This window comes from Molothrus ater, chromosome 3 (genome assembly GCF_012460135.2).
Source record: "Molothrus ater isolate BHLD 08-10-18 breed brown headed cowbird chromosome 3, BPBGC_Mater_1.1, whole genome shotgun sequence".
NCBI classification, from domain to species: domain Eukaryota; kingdom Metazoa; phylum Chordata; class Aves; order Passeriformes; family Icteridae; genus Molothrus; species Molothrus ater.
In genome coordinates this window covers 89,733,676-89,757,085 of record NC_050480.2, presented here as the reverse complement: position 1 = coordinate 89,757,085, position 23,410 = coordinate 89,733,676, and the positions used below count along the sequence as shown (strand labels likewise).

General features: G+C 43.5%; 1 protein-coding gene across 1 annotated transcript in view; it reads left to right on the top strand.

Annotated features, from left to right (window-relative positions):
* Positions 1-636: 636 nt before the first annotated feature.
* HTR1E (5-hydroxytryptamine receptor 1E) overlaps positions 637-23,410 on the top strand; it is a 37,074-nt gene continuing 14,300 nt past the window's right edge. The window contains exon 1 of the mRNA XM_036381268.2: positions 637-702. The gene's annotated coding sequence lies outside the window, so the exon portion shown is untranslated. The remainder of the gene's footprint in view (positions 703-23,410) is intronic.

Sequence of the window (23,410 nt, the reverse complement as noted above, 5' to 3'; positions counted from 1 at the left end):
CGCAGCTGGGCTCCGGGCAGGGCGGCAGCTGCAGCCGCCCCCCGTCCCGACAGAGCCCCGACAGGGCAGCGGCAGCGGCCCCGGCACGGGCCCGGCAGCGGCCACGGCCGTGCCTGAGCAGCGGCGGCAGCCGCGGGCGGGAGCAGCGCCGGGGGCTTGGCCGGAGTGGCGGCAGCCGGGCCGGGGCAGGGTCCGCCCGCTCCCCCGCCTCGGTGCCCGGCAGTACCCAGCAGTACCCAGCAGTGCCCGGCGGTGCCCAGCTGTGCCCAGCGGGCAGGCGGGCGGGCGGGCGGAGGTGCTCCTCGGCGAGTGCAGCGGGGAGGGGGCGGTGCCGTGTTTCCACCGCCGCGGAGAGGAACGGAGCTGCTGCATCCTCATCCTCATCCTCATCCTCATCCTCATCCTCATCCTCATCCTCATCCTCATCCTCATCCTCCTCCTCCTCTCCCCTCCCCCGGCGCGACCCCGCCGGCTCCCCCCGCCCAGGGGGCGGGAAGGCAGCGGGCTCTGCCCGCGGTGGCGGCGCGCCCCGAAGTGGCTCCGCACGGCGTTTCCCCCCCCGCCCGCTGCCGCCCAGCGATAAATCCCGGTGCCGGGGGCAGAGCGGCACTTGGCGGCTGCCGCGCTGCGGGGAGGCGGCGGAGCTCGGCCCCCTCCCCGCGGCGGAGACCCCCAACAGGAGCAACAGCAGCCGGAGCTCAGGTGAGCGCCGGGGCTGGGGGCGGCGGGAGGAGGAAAGGGGCCGTGCAGGGGTCGCAGGGAGCTGCGGGAGTGTGCGGGACGCTTCCTCTGACACTCCCCGCTGCTGCCTCGAGGGGAGCGGCTGCGAGGGGGAACCTCGCTAGCACAGCGGCGTGCGGACAGCAAGATGCTGCCTATGGTTTCTCTGTGAACCGTGAAGTTTTCCTTCGTGAGCTTTGTTTGAGGCGGGTCCCGGAGGGCTCCTTGAGGGCTGCGGGGCTCTGCCCAGGGCTGTGGTACCGCGGGAAGCTCGGAGAGGGGGTGAGCGGCGGGCGCACCCCACCCAGCGCGGCTTCCCCTGCAGCCGGGGCTCCCGCGGTCCCGGTGAGCAGCGGGCTCTCCGGGGCTGTCCGGGCATCCCCCGTCTCTCTTCGGGGTGCTGTGAGGTCCTCTCCAAAGCGCCTCTCAATAGGTAAAAAGGTCAGTGCTCTCCCCTTGCTTTCTCACACCTGAGTGGGGGCTGAATGGTGAAATGATGCACAGAATGTGAAAATAGTTAGTCTCAGTACTGTACGAGGTAGACTGTATTCCTCGCTTCAGGAATGGACCTCCAGGGGCATGAAATGCAGGTGTTGAGCTGTTCATCTGCCTGATAGTCCTTGTGACTCAAAACGAGCAGCAGGTGGAATCGAGACCTTCATTTGGCTACAGGCTGTACAGTCCTTCAGTATCTAGAGAGATGGCGAGCAGAGGTGAGGGTTCATTTTATTGTTTGTAACCAACCTTACACTTAAAGTTTGGGTCTACAGCGACTAAAAAACATGTTCTTAACAGCATAAGGCATTTAATCTGTATTTAGTTATTTCCTGGTGGCTGGGAATCTTACAGAAAAAAGTCAGGAATATTCAGTTTCAAAGGATTGGAATTGCCATGAGATCATACATTGAAAAAATTGGGGCTCTAAGTTAAGAAAAAGAAAAATGAAAAACCCACCAAATCTGCACCTCTAATGATGCACTAATTTCCCATAGAGAGACATGTAAAAATAGCATCAACCCAGTAAAGTGCTTGTTAAATTCAAGTGAGGGCTTACATACTATGAGCTTCAGTGGCATTACTCAGAAGCTAAAGGCGAGGCTGAAGGCAAATGTGCTTCTGTGATTCCCCAAACCAGGGCTTAAGTACTGTTCAATGAAGTATTCAATTGCATGAATCACACTCATTCAAAGTTCAAGGCAGACCAAATCAGGGAAAACATGGACTGAACAGCATTGTCAGACTCTCTGCACAAGAACTAGGTAACCACCAGCCCTGTGGATTTTTCCCGGCTTTTTTAGGAAGTCTTTACGGGCAGCTCTTGACTGTCTTGAAATGTGGATTGCAATCTCCTAGGAGCCAATATCCCTTCATGATCATGGATTGGCTTTAGCCTACCTTTGCATTTCAGTCATGTCTCAAACTTTGGGACTTGGGAGGGCACATTTTATGGTATCTGCCCAATTTAAAAAAATACAAGCACACAGAAAAGCTCTTATTTCTGAAAACCATTATCTCAAATTCATTTATAAGCACCAAAAGCATAGATTGTCAGGCACAAGATACATAGATAATTTTCAGGAACCACAGCACTTGCCAGCATGGAAAAAGGACAGCATTATATAATTAAGATGTCCAAAGAGTAGCATTTATTTCTAAATATCTTCATTCTTCTGTGAGGTACTCTTGGATTCCTATGAAATTAGAGAAAATTGTACTTAACTGTTCCCTGGTTTTCCTCTGTTGACAAAGTCCTGTGCATGGTGAAATAATCTGTATCCTTAGATATCTTCCCATTCTTTTCAGGATGCACATAAACATGCCTATCTTAAGAACTTTAATAAATTTAAGATGTATATTTGCTTGTATTGTTATTTAACAACTTCAGGAGTGTACAGACAGAGGCAGTGTTGGGTTTGCTGTTCTGAGCTTCAGCCTGTTGCTGTTGATAATGTGCCTTTGTTGATGTTGGGGGCAATTTTTCGGCTTTTTCTTTTTCTTTTCTCTGTAAAACCCACTAGCTTCACCAAGTGGCCACCTAAAGACAGTGGATGTCAGCTTTAAACTTTGTGTTTCCCTGATCCTGGTATTTCTGCTGAAATCCTGGTGCCCCTTGCTGGCAATTGCATTAGTAAGTAAAGAGGAAACTGGCAGCAGCCCCTTTCTGACTGAGGGGTTTGGATTTAGCATAACCTCCCTGTAAGAATGATATGTTTAAGGCATAAGGATCTCTTCCAGGACACAAAGGAAGCAGTCTCGTATATTAAACAGGGAGGGGAAAAGTTCCCAATGCAAACAGCAAGAAAAGCCTTAAATCCAAACAGTTGAAAGCTGTTTGGAGTGTCAAACACATGGAGTACACCAGAAGAAAGAAAAAGGTCACCAGGCCAAACTCCACTCCATCTAATTACATTAAGTCTGTCAAATTAATCCCTGGCACAACTTGACTGAAAATATTTCTCTGGGTCTCCTCTGCAAAGTTACTAGAGTATTAAAAAGGCAAGCACCTATTTCTCCACATGTTCATGTAAATATGTCTGTTTATGAACAGCCCTCTCAACAGCATTTGGCCTGTGTAAAATGAAATACCTGCCCAAGATTTTACTTCTGCAAACAGCTGATGGATTAGCCCTTCTAAACCTTTTTACACAGAAAATTTTGGGCTCTTGACAGTCCTGGCAGTAACAAATGTGGGTTCTGTGGAGGCCACTGTGGTGGGAAGTTCAGCAGGTCCAGATGAGGTCAGAATTTGAATGTAGCTGAGGTGAAGTAGAGATGTGATCTGCAGAAGTGAGTTCAGGAAGGACAGGTAGGGAGCATCATGCTGAGCTGGGAATAATCTGCTGCACAAATGTAGTATGGAAAGCAGCTTGCCTGGTAGCACTTCTGCCACTAAAAAAAAGCAGTGCTGAGAGAAAGCCAGACTTTCCACCATGCTGCACAAGGAGGATTGCAATCTACAAAGTATGTGGTGGGATTTGGTCCCACAGCTCGATGTTGGTGAGGTCTTGGCTGAAGGAGTCTGCCACTTGGGACACAGCCTGTCAATTACCTGGTGAGGGTGCAGGGAAGGGCTTAAAAACATGGCCTGAGGGAGATTAATCAGGCTCTTTAACCTCAAGAGTGAACTGAAGCAAGATGTGCTTGTGGCCTCCAGATTTCTAAGTCTGCTCCCTGTGCAGCCAGGATGGACTCAAGCCCCCCTGGAACCATGGTGCTGGACCTGCTGAGAAACTTCCCACAGGGAAGCAGCAGCTGTACTCCTATCCAGGCAAGGAAACACCCTGAAAGAGTGACAGGGTATATCCTTAGATATCCTGGGCTTGGGTACCCTTGGCAAGGGTGCTTTTGTAACAGGGAGCTACTCCTACAAAGGGGTGTTTTTCTTTAGTCCCACAGGCAGCAAAGTCATCTTGGGCAAAACAAAGTTTGGGTGTCTACATTATTTAGAAACAGAATAAGCACCAACATCCACCCCAACACCTAACTCCTCTGCTCACATGGAACTACCCTTTTCCTTACTGTTTCCTCAAATCCAGAATGGGATCAAGGAGCCAAAATGCTGAAAGTAAGGCCACCCTATAGAAGACAAAGCTTAATCTTACAAATGGCATTTGCCAAGGCTGTGGCTGATGCACAGGGCTTTCTAAATGCCAGTTGTCTTTGCTGGCTGGATCCTTTTGCCCAGCTGGCAGCTTCTGGCAATATATAATCTGCCTGCTCTCCCTGGAACTGCAGGGAAATGCCTCACCAGGTGACTGCTGGGGGCAGGGGACATGTCCACTCCTGCCTCTGCTCTGGACACCACCCACACTGCCAGTTTCCTTCTCCATCCCCTATAAGCACCCATTGCTGGGCACTTCCCTTCCCAAAGGGCCCTGTGGGACATGGGGTACAGCTTCTTCCTGCCCAGCCCCATTCCTGCAGAAAGGCACAGAGGGACGTCTCTTTTGGGAGCAGGCAAATCAAGTATTTGTCTGTTGCAGAAGCTCATAACAAAATTGCCTTTCAGGGTCACCCATGCTCTCCCAGGGGTCTGTCTGGGATCTAAAAAATGGAGTTATTGGTAGCACCCAAACCATCATTCACTCTCTGTGGCACTATCAAAATATACACAGTGGTACCATACCAGCAGCTCATTAAATACAATTTAAAATGTTTGGGGGGCAGTGTATTGCAAGTCCCCAGCATTGTCACCTGGTTACTACCACTGGAAACCCTGTTCCTTTACACTTCTGGCCAAATGCTGTGGCATCAGCCTGGCAGGGAACAGGATGCACTGAGACCTTTAGCACCACACTTGCAGAATTATCCCTTTTTCCTTGCAAGTACAGATATCCTGGAGGAATATCATGCTGACAGCTTCTAATTATGCTACTGGTTGATTTACCAATTTATGCTCTTTTAAGAGCTAAAAGTCAAGGAAGGCCAGGAATGATCCCTTCCCTGAGCCCACATCTCAGATGAAGTGGCATCTCTTGGCAGAGCCTTTCAGAGCAGGGGAGGAACACACATCCAGTTCTCCAGGATGGGCAGCCCCCATTCCCAGCGTGGGCTGCCTGAGCCTTTGACTGTTTCCTGTCCCTCCAGACACCCTCTTTTTGCCTCTGAGTGTTTTTGCAGCTGCCTGTGCCTGTGGCAGTATCCCACAATTTTTGACAGGGCCCAAATACACTGACTAGCTCCAGATCCACCTCTTTTTTTAATCTGTTTGGAAAGATTTTGGTTTATACTTATAGCATAAGCAGCACAAAAAAGGCAAGATAGTTACAGACCTACACATTTATTTGCTTTAATGTATTCCTCCTCACAAGCTAAATTAGACAGATATTTCTATTAAGGCTTTAGTGGTTGTGGTTCACTTTGTATGTTTCTTTTTTATAATCAAGCAAGCCAGGCTATCTGCTACCCCAGACAGAGATTGCTACCTGCCCTGCTGTTCTGCTCCTTTGTCCTTTTTTTCTTTTCTTTTTTTTTAATACCCATTACAAATACTCATATAAATACCCATTTCCAACTAGGATAAGACCATACAAATGGGGTCCCACATAGCAAAATGCTCTCATGAACTGGGTCCCACGGGCTGGACACTGTGCTGCTTCTGTCTTCCAGTGTCTTTCCTGTAGGAGACAAATTTGAAGCCAAGCATAAAAACTGAAAAGCACCATTCAGAAAGATTTATGATCCTCTTTCATTAGGGATGCATATGTGGAATTATTCCCTGCCTGAAAGCACTGACTCAGAGCTCACATGTAAATTGCCAGGATAATTCCACTATTCCATGTTTCACAGAATTGAATGTTCTGTGCCTTGCTTCAAGTGTTTTGTTGATGAAAATCTTTCTATTTTCTCATAGAGAGAGTTTTGTAGTCTGTTGAGCTGTAAGTATGTTGTCCTGACTTACAAACACACAGTGACTGCCAGTCAAATTAATATCTTAATTTTAAACTGGACAGCTTCCTATCAGCACCACTCTGTTCTTGCAGTAATGCTTTTAAGTAGTAGCATTTCTCATATGTGTGAAGTTCTGCATGAGGGGAAATACTTGGAACTTAACAAAGCTCTATCCATGTTGTGTCTTAGCTTCATATCCCAAAACATCCAAAGGTGCAAAACCTAAGTTGGCTGCCAAGCAAGACCCTGTCATGAGTGTGGGTGATCATAATACACAGGCACAATTCACATGTTTATACCACAAAAAACTTAATTTTGATCTATTTACAATGACATTTCATTAAAGGACATTAAAACAAAGTGCTTTTTAAATTGCTGAAATGGGTGAGTAGTTAGCACCTGGTTTGGAAAGTGAGTGAGGTCTGAAATGGGTTACAAGAAGGCACACATTTGTTTTGTTTATTAGATATTTCCCAACTGATTCTGCCAAACTTGTTAGAATCAGAACAGTCTGACCGAAGTGAAGCAGCCCACCTGGGTACATGCTGCCCCAGCTCTGTTTGACACAGCTTGCTGTGTTAGCTGTCACTGCCCAGGTGGCTTTCCATACAATTCATGTTTCCCTGAGTCATGACAGTTAAGTGTCCACTTTTCTCTTCCTGGTGAGACTAATGCCTTTCTAGCTGTTGTATTTCAGAGGCCAACATAAAGCAGGTAAGTGCTCTGGCAGAGCAGTAAATATTTGATAAAACTGCTTTGCATGGTGTGAGTGTGAACTTCACAGTGTGGAGACAGCTTAAAATCAAATTATGCTGTGCATAATCTTCTTGAATTAAGAGCCCAGATTGTTACTGGTTTTCTTTACTGGACTGAAACAAAGATCTGAAATTCCTGAATAATTGGACAAATTATACATTTGAGCTGGTATGAATAGAAACACTCACCTGAATTACAATTGCACGTTCCTGCTCTATGTGTATCTAAGCCTTTCTCTGGGCTGCACTTCACACAGCAGCTGTTTGCTGAGCCTTAAGAGAGCTTTCAGGGGTATTGAAGCACACTGTGTTCCTCTGAAAAACAGCAATCCTGTCCATGCTGGAATTCCTCCATGGGTCCTCAAAAACTCACCCACTGAACACCAGGAAAGGCTGGGGGAGGCCTCATTAGCTATTTGAGCCTTTTGCTAAAAGGGAGCCTCTGGTCTCCTTTGGATATTTTCCAGTTGTCAGGTAACATATGGACGAAGAAGAAAAAGCCCCCCTCGTAACAGGAGAGAACAAAACAAACACAAAAAGTTAGTAAGAAATAGTAATATACTCTTATTATAGTATGAGAAACAGTAGTTATCTAAGATCCTTACAATTTGTGCTTGAAGAAGACTTTCTGTGATGGGACTGTGCTGCCTGACTGAGCCTCTATGGGGTCCAAAATGCTGTTTGGGCATACGGACTACAGTCCTAGCTGCTCTTACTTGTGGAGAAGTTTGGAACAAGAAAACAGGGAAATTTCTACACAGAATTATTATTATTATTATTATTATTATTATTATTATTATTATTATTATTATTATTATTATTATTATTATTATTATTATTATTATTATTATTATTATTATTATTACTATAGAAGTGAAGCCAGCCCTGCATTTAACCTCTTAGTCATGTTGATCTCTGTCCTGAGGAGTTTGAAGCAAACACAGATTTTCTTTTCTCCCTGGTAGCTGCAGAAGTGTCTGTGAAAGACAAACAAAATGGAGACATCTTTCATGAACAGCAATTATGTCAAATATGCTCTTCATATTAAATGAAAATTGACACTTCTTAATGACTTAGTGTAGTCCAGTTGTCTCTTAGAAAGGCTACAGTATTTAGTGTCAAAATACCTGTTTTCAGTCACTGTTGGTTTTAGGCTCTGTCTTATGATTAAACATACATACTAAGCTGCTAAGAGTAAATACATATCATACAAAAGTAAAGATTCCTTGTTTCCCAAGTGTTTGATAATGGAAGAAGTGGTTGCAGACACTTCACTAAAAAAAACCAAACAAACAAAACAAAAAACACACAGACAAAAAGAAAAAAGGAGAATACTTGTCATATTTCATAGAGGAGGAAAAAAACATGTAAAGAAAATTAGATACACCAGAGACTTAAGCACAGCTTGCTTTGAGGCAAGTTTGATATGTGGGTGGGTGATAAATATACTGGGATTTACTGGTGGAGGTATTTGTAAGTGTTTTCACTTGTTGTCAAAAAGCACAGCATGGATGTTTGGAAACTTACAATCCTGCAGTTTCTGCTGACTGTTCCTGTTAATAAGTGCTAGCAGAGAACCCTGGCCTGTGCTGATGAAGAGCAGCCAGAAGAACAAGTGAGAACATCCTGGACAAGCCTTAGGGACATCCAAGCTCAGGGAGGGAGATGAGCTTGAGGCTCATGCTGCGGCATCACTTTGCATTACCAGAAAATCTTAAATCTAGAGCGTGGCAGGTCCAGGCACCAGGGCCAGGGCAGAAGCAAGGACTTGGCCCAGTCACAGCAGTATGTTGAAAGAAGAAATCCTGCCAATTTTCTTGAGTCCCTGCTATCTCTACAAATTCACTGCACATGCTTTGGGGGTTTGTCCATGACCACTGGAGCCAACAGAGGTCTGGGAACTGCTGAGCATGTAAACGAATTTTTAATATATAATCAGATAGGGAAGAAAACTTTACTTAAATGTCTTCCACAACCTATTAAAACATTTAATTTTTTCTTAAACTCATTTACTTTATTCTTTGGTTGTGGAGAAAGTTTTCAAAGGTAAAATTCTATTCTCCTGTCTCCTTTATAGTTTGGGGAATTCAGAAGGTGTGACTAGATCCAAGTGCAGGCTCTTCCTAAAGGTATTCATATGTACTGGAGCTTTTGCATACCCTGTGTATGAGATACCTTAAAATGGGCTGCCACACTTAAAATGATCCTGAAGCTTCTCCTCATGGACACAGTGAGCTGACAATCATCACCATCTGCCAGCCACACTCTATACCATTCAGTAAGGCTTGTGACCAGGGGACAAGTATCTCATTCATCCCTGTCTGTGTTCACCCTGGCCATCTCTTGCCACTGATTCTGCTTGGCATCAGAGGAGGATTGGGGAAAAAATAGAGATTGAAAGGGTGGTTCCAGAGCAGCCAGACTCAAATGATGGCGAGAACCTTGAGAGTTTGCCACCTTAACTAAAGCAGTTTCCAACAAGTGAATGACATGGAGCTGCATCCATGCTTTATGGCTGCCCCTGATGTGACAGCTCCTGTGTCACTGATCAGCCCCATACCGGAACATTCCTTTAAACACATCCAGGCTTGTCCCTTAAAATGCTCCTGGCTCTCCCTGCTGTGCAGCTGTGCCCTGGGACCTCCAAGTGCACCACTGCCAGCAGCAAGCAGTAGAGCTGTTACCACACAGGCTTTGGAGCTTGAACTTAGAATGGAAAATGTAAGAGTAGGTTAAAAATGCAGAGGCTAGCATTTGTCTCATCTTGTGCTTTAATTTTTACAGCACAGCTTAATTTGATGTTCTCTTTTTCATGTATAGCACATTCTAGTCAGCCATTTAATAAGAAATTCACCTAACATTAGGAGTCACAGTAATATAGTCCTTATTTACTGATAGATTTATAGCCCAGAAGCTTGCAGACAGCACTGTGTCAGCTGTGGGATGATTTTAATGTGCAGGCAGCATTTTCATGGATAAAATTTCCATTATTTCATAACCAAGCTATCGCTTTCTAACCAGGCACACAATGGACATTATTCAAGAGGGGGAAAAAAGATATCTTTCTTTCAGAAACTATATTTTGGATGTATGTAAAATCTCTCTTCTCTGTGTGTTTAATTAATGATACTGATGATACCATGGTTTATTTTCAGAAAAATGTTTTTTGTGCTTATAAAAAAAACTGGCTTGTAAAATAACAGTTTTTAAATATTGTCTTCAGCAGAAAAGCATGGTAATTTTATTTTTAGTATTTTAGGCATTAAAAATTGATTCAACAACACATAGCTTAATGGAACTTTTAATGTAACAACCTTTAAACAATTTCACCATCCAGTACAGTAGTACCAACACTGATGTAATTTTGGCCCATTTTAGATAGTGTGCTTTTAAGCTGTTCCATGGGGCATGAAATCCTGCATGTGTGGCTCAAACTGTGGCAGTACAAGGCTGAGCGACTCTGCGTGATCATGAAAATCATTCTGAAAATCAACCAGTCTGAATTTCCACTTATGCTAGAATGGTTTCTGGCAGATAAAGGGCAGGGGGAGGGGAAGAAATACAAGGATGTTACAGGGTTGAAAGGAGCTTGAAGTACACAATGCATGTAAAAGTAGACCTTGGGCAGCAATTACCAACCAGTAAGAAAACCATCAGCAGGTTATGTCCACTGATAATTGCCACATCCTGGCCATCTAGCCATGCCTAAAATTATGGAGTTAAATGACCAAAATTCCTAGGTGTTTCCTTGCATTCCTGCATTGAAGTGTCAATGCACCGAGATCTAGGTAGTCTTTGGAAAGATCTAGATGGTCAGTGCTTCTTGTGGAATCAACGTTGCCTTCAGAAATGTCCCTGGACAACTGACTATTAATAGGTCTCAAAAATGATGTCTCTTTACCTAATACCATCATTCCCTCAAAAATTATATTCAATTTCTCTTATAAGCCTGTCAGATGTGCTAAAAAATACTGCCCTAAATTGCTGATTTTGTCAGCTTATTTAGGCATAAATTTTCCTTGAAACCATTTCCAGCACACTTTCTATCCTTCATATTCAATTTCAGCAGATGTGTTGATGCATCACCTACTTCCAGTTACCCTCCAGTGTTAACCTTTTTGTGCCAGCATTTATCCTTGGTTGCATTATCCTTTGCACTGAATTCACAAGTGGATGTGGATGTAACCAGCATCTTTGGAAAGAACCAGAATGTCTCTGATTATGTTGAGATCTCTACACCTTCACCTGTAGACTCTTTTTAAATCAATGTCATCCAGGCAAAGAAAACTACTTCCTATGACTCAAAAAAGCCTTACATTTTTCTGACATTTTGTGTTCCAAACGTAACCTAGCTAAGAAAAAAACCATGACTGATGGTTTCATGGGGTATGAAAAGTGAGCTCTGTTCTTTTAATGGCCTCTGCAAACTCTGTTAATGTCCTTATAAGTGAGATATATTCAACATCAGCTGTTTTTTTTTAATGGCTGTTGCTTCAATTACTAGAAAGTATTGCTGTTGTTTGTACTGCTTCTGGGACTACAAAAAGAAAAGGACCTGGGTTTGGTTGAAGGAGAAATCCTGCTGGTGTACTTCAGTTGCACCAACCCTCTGGTTCTACCGTTCTTGAGGTTTCTCAATGCATCATCTTTCCAGGATGGTCAGATAGATGGCAGGGAGCTCAGCTCTGATTTTCTTCAGCCTTTCCAGAATTCTGACTTTGGTGAGACTTTCAACCACCCCAGTATTCCTGAAGGGTTGGTTTGGGGGTTTTTGTGCTTTTTTTTTTCAATTTCCCCTAGTCCTGTGATGCTTGGCCACTGTTTGCAAGCAGCAACACCACTCATCCCCAGGAGGAGGGAGCTGGTCCTGACAGCCCAGCCATGGTGAGAGGAGACACAACTAGCGTTCTGTCTGAAAACTGCTCATCCAGTTTCTCTCTTGTTCTTTGCAATTAGTCAGGGAATATGCACACTCCCACAAAGAAGCACTCAGGAATAGAGTAAAAATCCAGTGAGGGAATATTGCTGGAGCACTTCAGAGCTGCTGTAGTTGTGTAGATGATGTGCTAATGCCCTTCATTTCTAGCTGATGTTTTCTCTTAATATGCTCTCTACAATGGCAGAGCATATGCACCTCTCTTGGACTTAACAGGCTGAGACACTCAAGGGAGGCAGGCAGATCCCTTCCTTTAGTCTCAGAGCCAGGACCAAACAGAGACAAGGATAGAAGCCATATGAAGCTGGAGGGAGAGCACATTGCCCCTGTCATGAGCTAGTGACAGTGAGAGAGGAGGGGAGAGAAATTTCCCTCTAGCAAGCAGAGCCTCTGAGCTCCCATTTTTAGCCCAATGCATTTCCCCAAAAGCCCCACACAGGAGTGTGGGGATAGGATCCCTTGCTCCCTGTCCCAGCAGCGAATAGCCAAACCAGCAACCGCCATTACACACCAGCTTCATGGATGCTTGCTTTCTTTGACCTGCATGTTCCTTAGAACGAGCTGTTAAAGACTGTGTAGAATGTTTTTACTTGTTCTTCTGATTTAAGGACATCAAATTCTGCCACTGTTGCTTAAGTAGTGCTGGTTTTGCTATTTCCCAGCAGAAATTAGGCAGAGGATCTGGGATTCAGATGTTTGAGATTAATGGGATTGCTCAGTCGAAGCAGTGACAAAATAGAAAGTTATTCCTAGTAGAAAAAGTAATTAGTCCCCTTCAGATCTTCAGTTTGACAGTAGCACTAACATCAATTATTCTCTGTTGGGAATATTCCATTTTAACAAGGTTCACTGTAATATCATCCTTTCTCAGTAGTAATCGGAAGAAAGAAGGCCTTTTCAAATCATTGTCTTGTTACCTTGAGATTTTTAACATTTAAGCCTCCCACTTATCAGCTGATGCCTTGCATTGACTTCAGCACCTGAACAATTCCAATACTCTCAAATGTCTGGAAATGAACTCCTTTTTTCCTCCCTCTTTTTTTTTTTTTCCTGGCAAGAGAAAATCAACAGTGTTTCCAAGCTAAAAGGTATTGTAGAAAGTAAAGTTAAAATCCTCAGGGTGGAGAAAATATGTCAAAATAATCTTGCAAAGCTATGAGCCCTGGTCTCAGGGAGAAAAGGTAGCTCTACTGTACTGGTTTCAGCTTAATCACGAAGCTCCAGGTCTCAACTCTGTTCCTGCCAGTGACAGCAGTTTTTTCAAGCAGAGCATGCCATCAGCAGCTTCTTCCAAAGGTATTAAATTATCAAACTCTGAGCTCCTCAGGTGCAAAATACGCTTTTTTGAGTGGCTGCTGTCCTAGTGCACACATCCTGGGGAGCTTCACAGAGCCTGATGCAGTTTGTGCTCAGGCCAAGGAGATCCTTCCTCCAAGCCAGCATTCCTGATGAAACCTTGCAGCCCTATGCAGAAGTCACACTTTCACTTACTTTCTAACCTTGGTGCTCCCTCTCCCATTTCACCATCTCTAATCCAAAAATCCCATCTCCAATTTAGCATCATGTGTTTGAGACTGTTGAAACATGCTTTAGGAGATTTAAATGCACAGCTGTGTGACTCAATCCCCTAGATAGGTTTTATAATCAGCCTTTATGCATAGCTCCAAGTTATTTTGAATAGAGGACTGCTGAAAATAACCAGAAAAAGAATTAAAGAAATTTTAAATGATCTCTTTTCCCACACCTCCAGATTAAGATACTCTCTGGTTAAATATCTCTGAATAAAACTGTTCTAAATTAAATACCGGCTTTGGTGGTATATAAGATGAAGCTGGCAATAAAAAGTACATAATATCCCATCAAGATGCTGAAGTCTTAATCCAGAACTCATTGGGAGCAGTGTGCACTGCTGTCAGCACACCTGGCCACAGTAGCTGTCTCACAGAGTGCTGTACCCTGATGTGGCCCATTTCTGCCTGCCTAGATTTGCTGTTCAGATATCCAGGGCAGATTGCCAGCTCCTTCCCAAATGACACCTTGGGAGGTGGTGGGACAAAATTAAATCACTATTGTGACTCAGTCAAAGAGTAGTGAGAAACCAGTGAAGGCTCTGGAGCAAAAGAGTCTTATGAAGTGTCTTATGTGGAGCAGTTGAGGGAGTTGAGAATGTTTATCTTGGAAAAAAAGGAGGCTCAGGAGACACCTTACCACTCTGTACAACTAACTACCTGAAAGGAAGGGAATGTTGGTCCCTTCACCCAAGTAATAAGCTAGAGAGCAAGAGAAAATGCCTCACATTTCGTCAGGAGAGGTTTACATTGGATGCTGGGAACAATTTCTTGACTGAAAGGGTTGTCAAGCATTGGAATGGTCTGCCTAGGGAAGTTGTGGAATTGCTATCCCTTGAAGTGCTTAAAAGTCATGTAGATGTGGCACTTAGGGACATGATTGAGTGTTGGGACTTGGCAGTGCTGGGTTAATGGTTGAAATGGATGGCCTTAAAGGGATTTTCCATTTTCCGAGGGCTAAACCATTCTGTGATTCTGTGACTGCTACAACTGGACAACATCCAGCTTCAATCCATGGGGCCTCCAGAAGGGTCACAAAGTTGGGTGGTCTTTAAGAGCTCTCAAAAACCTTTGGGTTCAGCAGGGAAGCTGTTCTGTCTCTGGAAAAGCAGAGAGCTCCTGCCAAGATGCTTGCTCCTGGCTGCTATACTGTGGAGGCAGTCCAGTTATTGTAGGGCCTTAGATGAAAATGAAAAGGCATATTTGAATCCAGTTGTGCTGAATACTTTAACTTGATAATTTGAAACATTTATATTATTCTATTGAAACCCTCATTTTAGTTGATGGGGTTGTTTTTGCAAGTAGTTCACAATTTCAGGTCACTTTTGAGATGGAAACATCTTAGAATTGGTTGTAAAAGCATTTTTAAAGTAACTTGTGGCTTATTTACTCTGTCACCAGATCATTTCATGTGCTAATGCACTGGGAATGTCAAGCTGTGCTAATAAGAACAGTTTTCCTTCTATTTGTTGTTACTCCTATGTAAATATAATTAAGGCAAAAAGTGTCTGAGGGGTGCCTGATCACATGCATTAAATTAGCTTCCTTTTTGGCTCCTAAGGCAAACACACCCAGAGCTGCAAGGTCTCTGGGAAAGAGCCAGGGCTTAGGGCAGCACCTTACCTGCTAGCCCCTGAGCCCATGCCTGTGCTGGTTCTGTGCAGGAAATCATGGAGGGTGATTCACTGGGAACTAAATATGTGTCTCATCTTCAGCATGACAGCAGATCCAGCAACTGCCTCTGGAAGTACTGTCACGTTTCATGTTAGGCTTGTGCTCCAGCAAATGCATAGTCTTGGGAAAACTGAGATTGGAAGATTTGGGAGTGAGTATTCCAAAATTTGTGTGAAAATTGAGATTTTTCCGCTGTCTGCCAAGAACTCTGTGTTAGTCTTATGAAAGAAAGGTATGGAGTGATCTCAAGGGCACGTGTCTGCATATCTGGAGAGCATGAGCCAATATGACAGCAAAGCTTCCATGTAGCACAAGGGTAAGTACACAAGGGCACACTGAAGACATCCAAGATGCAGAGGAAGACAATCTTAGGACACAACTATATCTTAAGGGTAAACTTTGTAACTTGCTAATTATTCTCTAAAGCACCACAGGGAACTTGCAGTATTCAGTGGGATTCTGGCTGGGCATGAGGCATCCAAAAGGTAACTTCATCCATCTGCTGGAGGCTTCCGTGTGTCAGAGACCAGGCACACAAAAGCGTGGCTTGAGCCCAGACTACCTAGCAAGCAGTCTTTTGAGGTACTCTCACCATACAGACAGTCATTTAGGCACTGGTTTGTGCATGCTGATGACCCCTAAAAAGCAGACTGGTTTTGATTAAGTACCCAAGAGTGGTTTCAGATGCCTGATATAAGACCTTTTCAGATAAGGAGCCTAGCGTGACTTGGTCAAACCACTCCATCACTACACCATATAATTTGAAGCACATAATTTGACACTGTGTAATCCATCAGAGTTCATCTATCTCAACTAAAAATGACTTTTGTACATGAATATATGAAACCCTAATGCTGTCCCATTTTCCAGTTCCCATAAATTAAATGTGTTCAGTAGAAGACTGAGAATATATAAGTGAAATGATCAAATCTCTGCCCTTTTACACTGGCAAAAGGTTGTAGCAGACTACAATTAAAAAGTAGTCATAACTTGTGCCACAAAAGAACCCTGGGGTGAACACAATTAGAAAAAGAGAAATGATGGTACGTTGCCTCCATATGACAGAACTGCAGATGGACAGTGAAGTGTCAATAACTTGAAGTGAGACTGGCTGCTGTTGTTGCTATTTTTTTAAGCTACTCCAACATCCTGTGCCAAATAATTTCAACAGCTTCCAGCTATGAGGAAATACATTGGCAAAATTTATGGCTGTAAGCATATATTCAAGAGGAGGATGGAGTAATTCTCTGTGCTAATCACTGTGCTGTCAGCACACTGCTGAATTGTGAGTGTTTACTGGATGATGAACATAGTGTTAGGAAAAAAAACCATTGTTTTTCTGTTTACATGGCTTTTTTTTATACTAGTTTCACCATCTTAACAAAATGTCAGATACAGTTGCCTCACTCTGGTTCCAGCAGAGAGATCAAGTGGAATAACCTGTCAATACAATAATGCTCACAAAGATGCAGGGATGAAGACAAACCATAGTAAGATTGGTAGTATAGCAGCATTGTTAACCTTTTTTTCTTTCCTGCACTAAATTTTCCACAGACAAGAGCGTTAGTAATTTTAACTTTGATTGAGAACTGCTATTATCCACTCACAGCATGTGGGAGCAAACAGGCACTTGGATAAATCACAAAAAAGAAAACCACTTAGCATGCTGCTTCCCTCAACAACACCTTTTTGTGAAGGCGCAAGGCCGAGTGCTGCAGTGAGAGCACGTGTGAAGACAGAAGCAAGGCTGCAAAAGCCTCCTCAGTCATGCTCAAGGTCAGCCCCTCTCAAAGAAGACCAGAAGGTCACATTTGACTTAAAAGGTATTCTGATATGCTTAAAAAATTTAAGTAATTAAATAATTCAGTGAATGAAAGCCATCAGGATTCTAATGCAGTGTTAATGGGGTCTTTCAGAAATCACGAAGATGAGTTTCATGAGTGACACAACTGGAGCCATTAGCAAACTCATCCAAGAGGAATTGTCCATTGAAGGTGCAGAGGAGCATGAGGAGGAGCACAAGCATTCCTGTTTGTGACCACTGCAGAGAAACACCTACAGATACCATCTGAACTGCCTCACTTTGCTCCTGCAGGCACTCAGTCCTCGGGTGTGTTTGTCACCCTTCAGCAACAGATGAAGCAGACAGTGACTCCACTAACGTGAGTATGCAAGAGGCCATCTTCTCTACAACCAGTGCTGCTCCAGGAGATTGCTGGGTGAGAAGCAAATCAGACTGATTTGAAACATGGAGTACTTCACACATGGTCATTGAGAAGAGCACAACTTGCTGGACAATCTCCACAGAACTTCAACACTCTTTTGGAATGGCGTTTCCTACCCAAGTCTGCCAACTGTGTCAGCGTGACAAAGACAGCTAGTCCTAAGGGCTACAGCTGCTCCTTTGACATGGTTGGGACAGCCTCCAGAATAAACTTTCAGCTCCTACTAGCTCTTACTGGATGTATCTTTGATGCTAAGGCCTCTGCAAAGTAACAAAATCAGAGGAAGTTTGGAACTATATCTGTGCTGTGTAGACTCCAGCAATAAATTACTCCAATACAAAGGTCTAATAGAGTTAATAGAGCATATAAAACGGTCTATTATGTGTCATCATATTTAATTTGCTGCAATAACCTGGAGATGTCCAGGTTTCAGCCTCTCTTTTGCAACCACCTCTGAGAAATGCTGTGCCAGCTGAGCAGTGTCTGTGTCACCAGCACCTCTGCAGCAACAGGCAGTGCAATGCTTCCAGAACATTTGGCTGCTTCTCATCTTCCATTATGGTCCCAAGTGAAGCAGCACTATGGGGAGAGCCACAAGGGACCTATGGCCTGGTCATCCCCACAAAGAGTGGGCATGGAAGAAGGAAGACCCAGCCTTCGGCCACCCACAGATACATCCTCTTATCTAAAAAAACTTTCCTAGGTAGATAGGCATTTTTATTTAAACTAGAGTAAGATTAGATGGCTGGTTCCCTCTTGTATTTTCTTGTAATAAGTGTGGCAGTGGCTGTAATCATAAAAGTCATTTAGGCTGGACCTCCAGAGGTCATGTAATCCAACCTCCTTCTCCAAATGTAAAAGACAGGTTAGTTGTCGGGATCGGCGGAGGAATTGCCTCACACAATATGCGTTAACAGCAAATCCCAAAGCTTATTGATAGCTCACACATATTGATATTGGTGTTAATGAAGCTTATACATATTGCAAAAGCTGAGCTCATTATTGGTTAAAGCACACTTAGATCAACCACCCCTACTTCTATGCTCTAATGATTATTTTGTTTCTATGTTTACATTCTTATAGCTAGTCTACCTAGGCTATCTTCATTTTCTGGCAAGCAATTTTCTCCCCCATCTTCCTGTTTCAGCGAAGGTCACTATGACCTTTGTCAGTGATTGGACACTGGTTGCTTAATCCCCAGCTTGTTTCCCCTATTCTTATCCAACGGTATCACATCGAAGTGGCCTTTCTCAGCTAGCCAATTATCCAAAAAGCTCTCCACAGTTAGTCACCTGCAAGTATGTTGTGCCATGTGAAGGATCACATGAAATGATTGTTCAGGAGATTAAAGGTCTCTTGGGAAGGGGCAGCAGAGACAATACCCATCTTCTCGTTGGGCAGGAGTGTTGATCTGCTGCAGGGTAGGAAGGCTCTGCAGCAGGATCTGGAGAGGCTGGATCAATGGGCCAAGTCCAATTATATGGCATTCAACAAGGTCAAGTGTCAGGTCCTGCCATTCAGACACAACAACCCCACGCAGTGCTACAGGCTGGGGGAAGAGTGGCTGAAAAGCTGCCCAGTGGAAAAGAACCTTGGGGTGCTGGTCAACAGCAGCTGAACATGAACCAGTGTGTGCCCAGGTGGTGAAGAAAACCAATGGTGCCTGGCCTGGATCAGTGACAGTGTGGCCAGCACGACCAGGATGGTGGCCAGCCCCCTGCACTCAGCACTGGTGAGGCTGCACCACGACTGCTGTGTCCAGTTCTGGGGCCCTCACCTTAAAAAGGACTTCTTGATACTGGAGCAAGCTGGTGAAGGGCCGAGTCCTATGAGGAGCAGCTGAGGGAGCAGGGCTGTTCAGCTTGGAGAAAAGGAGGCTCAGGGATGACTTTATCACTCTCTACAACCTCTTTTCAGGTAGCTGTAGCCAGGTGGGTCTTGGCTTCTTTTCCTAGGGAACCCACAACAGGACAAGAGTGTCACATCCATATTTTCTGAAAAATCCCTTCACCCAGGATTTTTCTCCTGGGAAGCTAAGAAGCCGCCAATAAAAAGGAAAACAATCTTATCTCATTTGTTTCTCCTGTGTTGTGCTCACATGTGGAATGTGTTTGGAGATTGTTTATCCAACAGGTGATTGGTTTCATTGGTTTCTGCTGTGAATTATTTTGACTCATTGGCCAATTAAAAGCCAAGCTGTGTTGGGGCTTTGGAAAGAGTCACGAGTTTTCATTATTATCTTTTTAGCCTTCTGCAAGTATCCTTTCTGTATTCTTTAGTATAGTTTAGTCTAGCATTCTTTAATACAATATAGTATCATAAAATAATAAATTAGCCTTTTGAGAACATGGAGTCAGACTCATCATTCCTTCCTGCCACAGGGCACCCCACAAATACAATACAAGAGGATATAATCTCAAGATGTTCCAGGAGTGGTTGAGACTGGACATTAGAAGGAATTTCTTCACAGAAAGGGTTGTTGACTTTGGAACAGGCTTCCTAGGAAAGTGGTGGAGTTATTGTTTCTAGAACTGCTTAAGGAAAGACTGGACATGGCACTTAGCTCCATGGTCTAGTTGACATGGTAGTGTCCAGTCAAAAGTTGGACTTAATCTCAATGGTCTTTTCTAACTAAACTATTTTGCAGCTCAATGCTGCAGCTGGAGACAAAGGATAACAGGGAACAGCCACTAAATGTCAGAGTCTGCCTCTGAACCTCTCATGTCCTTCCTCAGTGTGTGAAGGTGCAGGGCCAGAACCACCTCCCCGCAGAAAGTGCCTTGGACTCACTGATGAAGTCCTCAGCAGGACAGGACAAACGGAGTGCCCTGGGCTCTGGGGCAGGTGTGCTGAGGAGATGTTCCAGCAGGGGTAGAGCACTACTGCAAAGGCCAGTCAGAGTTCCACATTCCTTTGGACATATTCTCTTTTGGTGACTTCTGAATTGTAAATTCTGTATCATAAGTGGTACCATATATGCCCAGAAATAAACCCAGATAACAGTGACACAGAAGCACAGCAGCTCCTTTTCTTAACCCAAAGTCTGCTCTGTTTCATTGGTACAATGTCCTAGAGACTCTGCTATATGAAGGAAGAATATTTATCTTGCACAAGTTTTGACAGAGGAGATTTTGTTCTGCCTGGTAGAGTCTTCAGGACCATCCTGTTCAGAATCTAACTCTGTTCAGTTAATGTCACCCAGGTTGGTAGTGTTTGCTTTAGTGACAGAGAAGAAGTGTTGCCTAGTGAGCAGTGTGCACATTTCACAAAGCAGGAAGGGTGTTGGGACTGGCAGCCTGTTCAGAAAGGATTAGAGCTGTTGTCTGTGGGGATGCTGCCCAGTATCTCCCACTGCAGGTAGTGCTGGGCTGGGTATCAGCTGCAAAGCTGACAGAACCTAGGAAGTGAGACAGCAGCAGCTCTTCCCACATGGGATGAGGAAGCCACAAATGCTGTGAAAGAGTTGTTCCAGCCCATTCTAGGGTGAACAGACTTCATGCAGTGTTAGCTCCTTTTCTTTTGTTACCTGGGGGGCAGATGAGTCAGCACAGCTGTGGCATTCATGATTAGAATCCAAATTCTCAAACTGATGAGGATCTTCAGGTCCATGGACTTTCATTAAGTATTTAAAGAATAACATACTCGTTGTACAACTTCACAGTAATACTGTATGTACAAAGCATACACAGTGCATACATTTTTAGTGCCTCTGTGAGTTAGAGAATGTATGCTGCTTTAATGTTATAGAACTGATGAATTTTAAAACACTTTGCTATATTTACTTTGATCCCACAATAAGTTCTATCCAAGCCTGTATCTACTCAAGCTTCCTGAAGCAGGTGTCTGGTAAAGCTAAAAAGACAAACATCTTCTATCCCCTCATCTTCCCCTTCATTTCTGAGGCAGAATAAATTGAGGCTTTGCTTGTGCTGCTGATTAAAGTATTCTGGTTTAATCCAGAAATTAATATTTCTGGATTAATAAAATTAAATTAATCCACACAGTAGGTGTGAAATATATTATGCTCTTAAAATCAGTCTTCTACCATTGAGAGAAGCACCCGGAGGAGCATTGAGGTGGAATTCTGGTTAATTCTTTTTTCCCATGATCCTGTCCTTGTTAGCATGATATTAATAGATCTTAATTGTTTTGAGTATGAACTGCTGCAGCAAAATCCAACCCAGGGCAGGACAAATGGTCACATAAGCATTTTTTGGGTTAAAAGGGCTATGATGTGCTGGTCATCATAGAATGTTATTAGCATAAACCACAGTCTTCTATATTCAGTATAATCAACTTACTACAGAAGGGGAAAGTATAAATTTGGTATATACAGTTTGCAGCTGAAAAACAGGGGCATTGCCCTTTTTCCTTCTGCATCATACACACCAACTCCTGCTATTTTAATGTATACTACTTTCAACAGACTTTGATTCATCATATTTTATTGCACCTGCTAAACGACAACTAAATCTTTGTACTGAGTGAAATTTTGTAATTATTCCATGTGTGTGTTGTATCTGTGGGTTAATTTTAGTGTGCCTATGGTTTTTGACAGCAAATTATCACTAATTCATATAATGACATGTCTGAAACAGTTGACATTGAATAGTTTTCATAATGTTTTTTGCTTATTCTGTATTTACATGATGCTCCAGATAAGTAATTAAAATGCCAGTCATGTGAGCTTATTTGCAACCAAAAGTCTCCAAAAGCAGACACATAGTTTAGTTATTCCAAGCAATGCACAGAAGTGTGCATTTTAGCTTGGTTGTGTGTATTGTAAGGGTTTCAGGGAAAAAGTACATCTTCATATGAAAGCTACAGCTAGACATGGCTATTGCTAAGGCCCTGGATTATGTAAACGCAGTGGCTATTTTATTTGGGAAACAAAAAAAATTGTTTGTATGTGCTGTCAGCTCAGCTCATGGCTTCCACTACCAACAGCAAAATTCTGGAAATAAAAGCAGGAACTCTTTTTTCATGGGATTTTTCAGGATCTACTGACCACATTTAGCTGGAAATTTTTGTTCAAGTCACAGCTCAGGACCCAATCCCTGGAGCATTTGCCCTAAGAATGCAATGCTAACATGAGTTCAGCTCAAATACAAACTTGTACTGCCATAAATGTACGGCAGCAGCTTTGGACCATCTTCAACTGGAGAACTGAGCGTGCATCAGGCCACCATGAAAGTCAGAGCTCAGCCAGTCTAATATCTGAACGCCTCTGCCTCAGCAGGGTTTGCACCTAGGGCTTGTACAAGAAGTGTTTTCTCATACTAAACAGGAGTCTGTCCTTGACCTTTATGTTGCTGTACACCACATGTCAGTAATTCATTTCTCCTGTGCTTGCAGCAAGCACACTGCCCAGATGGAAATCCCACGCTCACAGTCCCAGGCAGCAGGCTCGTGCCATCAGCCCAGTGCTTCTCTCCAACATGAGACATTTTTCTACATGACTAAGGACCCACAGCACCTTCTGCTACAATAAAACTATTTGTTCAGTCACACAAAATATTCCTTTCAAAGCAAGTCTAGAGCCATTGTGTGAGTCATCTCCTTTATTTTATCAGTGCAAAATAGGGTGGATATTCACTAAGGCTTAATCTGAAATCTTTTTGCTCACAAAAAGATTTCTTAACTTTTCCATTGATTTCAAAGGATCTCAGATCAAGAATTACTAAGTTTTAGTCTGTCAGATTTGTTCATTTGAGGCCTTTATGAATTGCAGAGCAGTTGTGTACAGAACCAAGTCATGTGGAGATTAAATAAACTCCATTGACATCAATCTCCTGACACAGAATAGCAGCAAGAACCAAATATTGACTAGAAAAACAACGCATGTACAGTGACATTTAGCTTGTATAAAGTCATAGTCTCCACATAAATGCAAATAGCACCATTTCCCCAGAGCTGAATAAATGATATTCATCGGTAAATATTTGTGTGTCTCTGACATGTCTCTAAGCAGCAAGATGAGAAATTGAGATGGAAAATACATTCACAGGTGAGAATTCAGTGCAAATTTTTTTTTAAAGTTTTTCTCTCAATGCATTTGGGAGACCTTGAAAAGCAGATGCTTCCCTTTCTACTTAGTCAGTTAAATGCAAAGCATCAGAACTACAACAGGCCATCACAGAC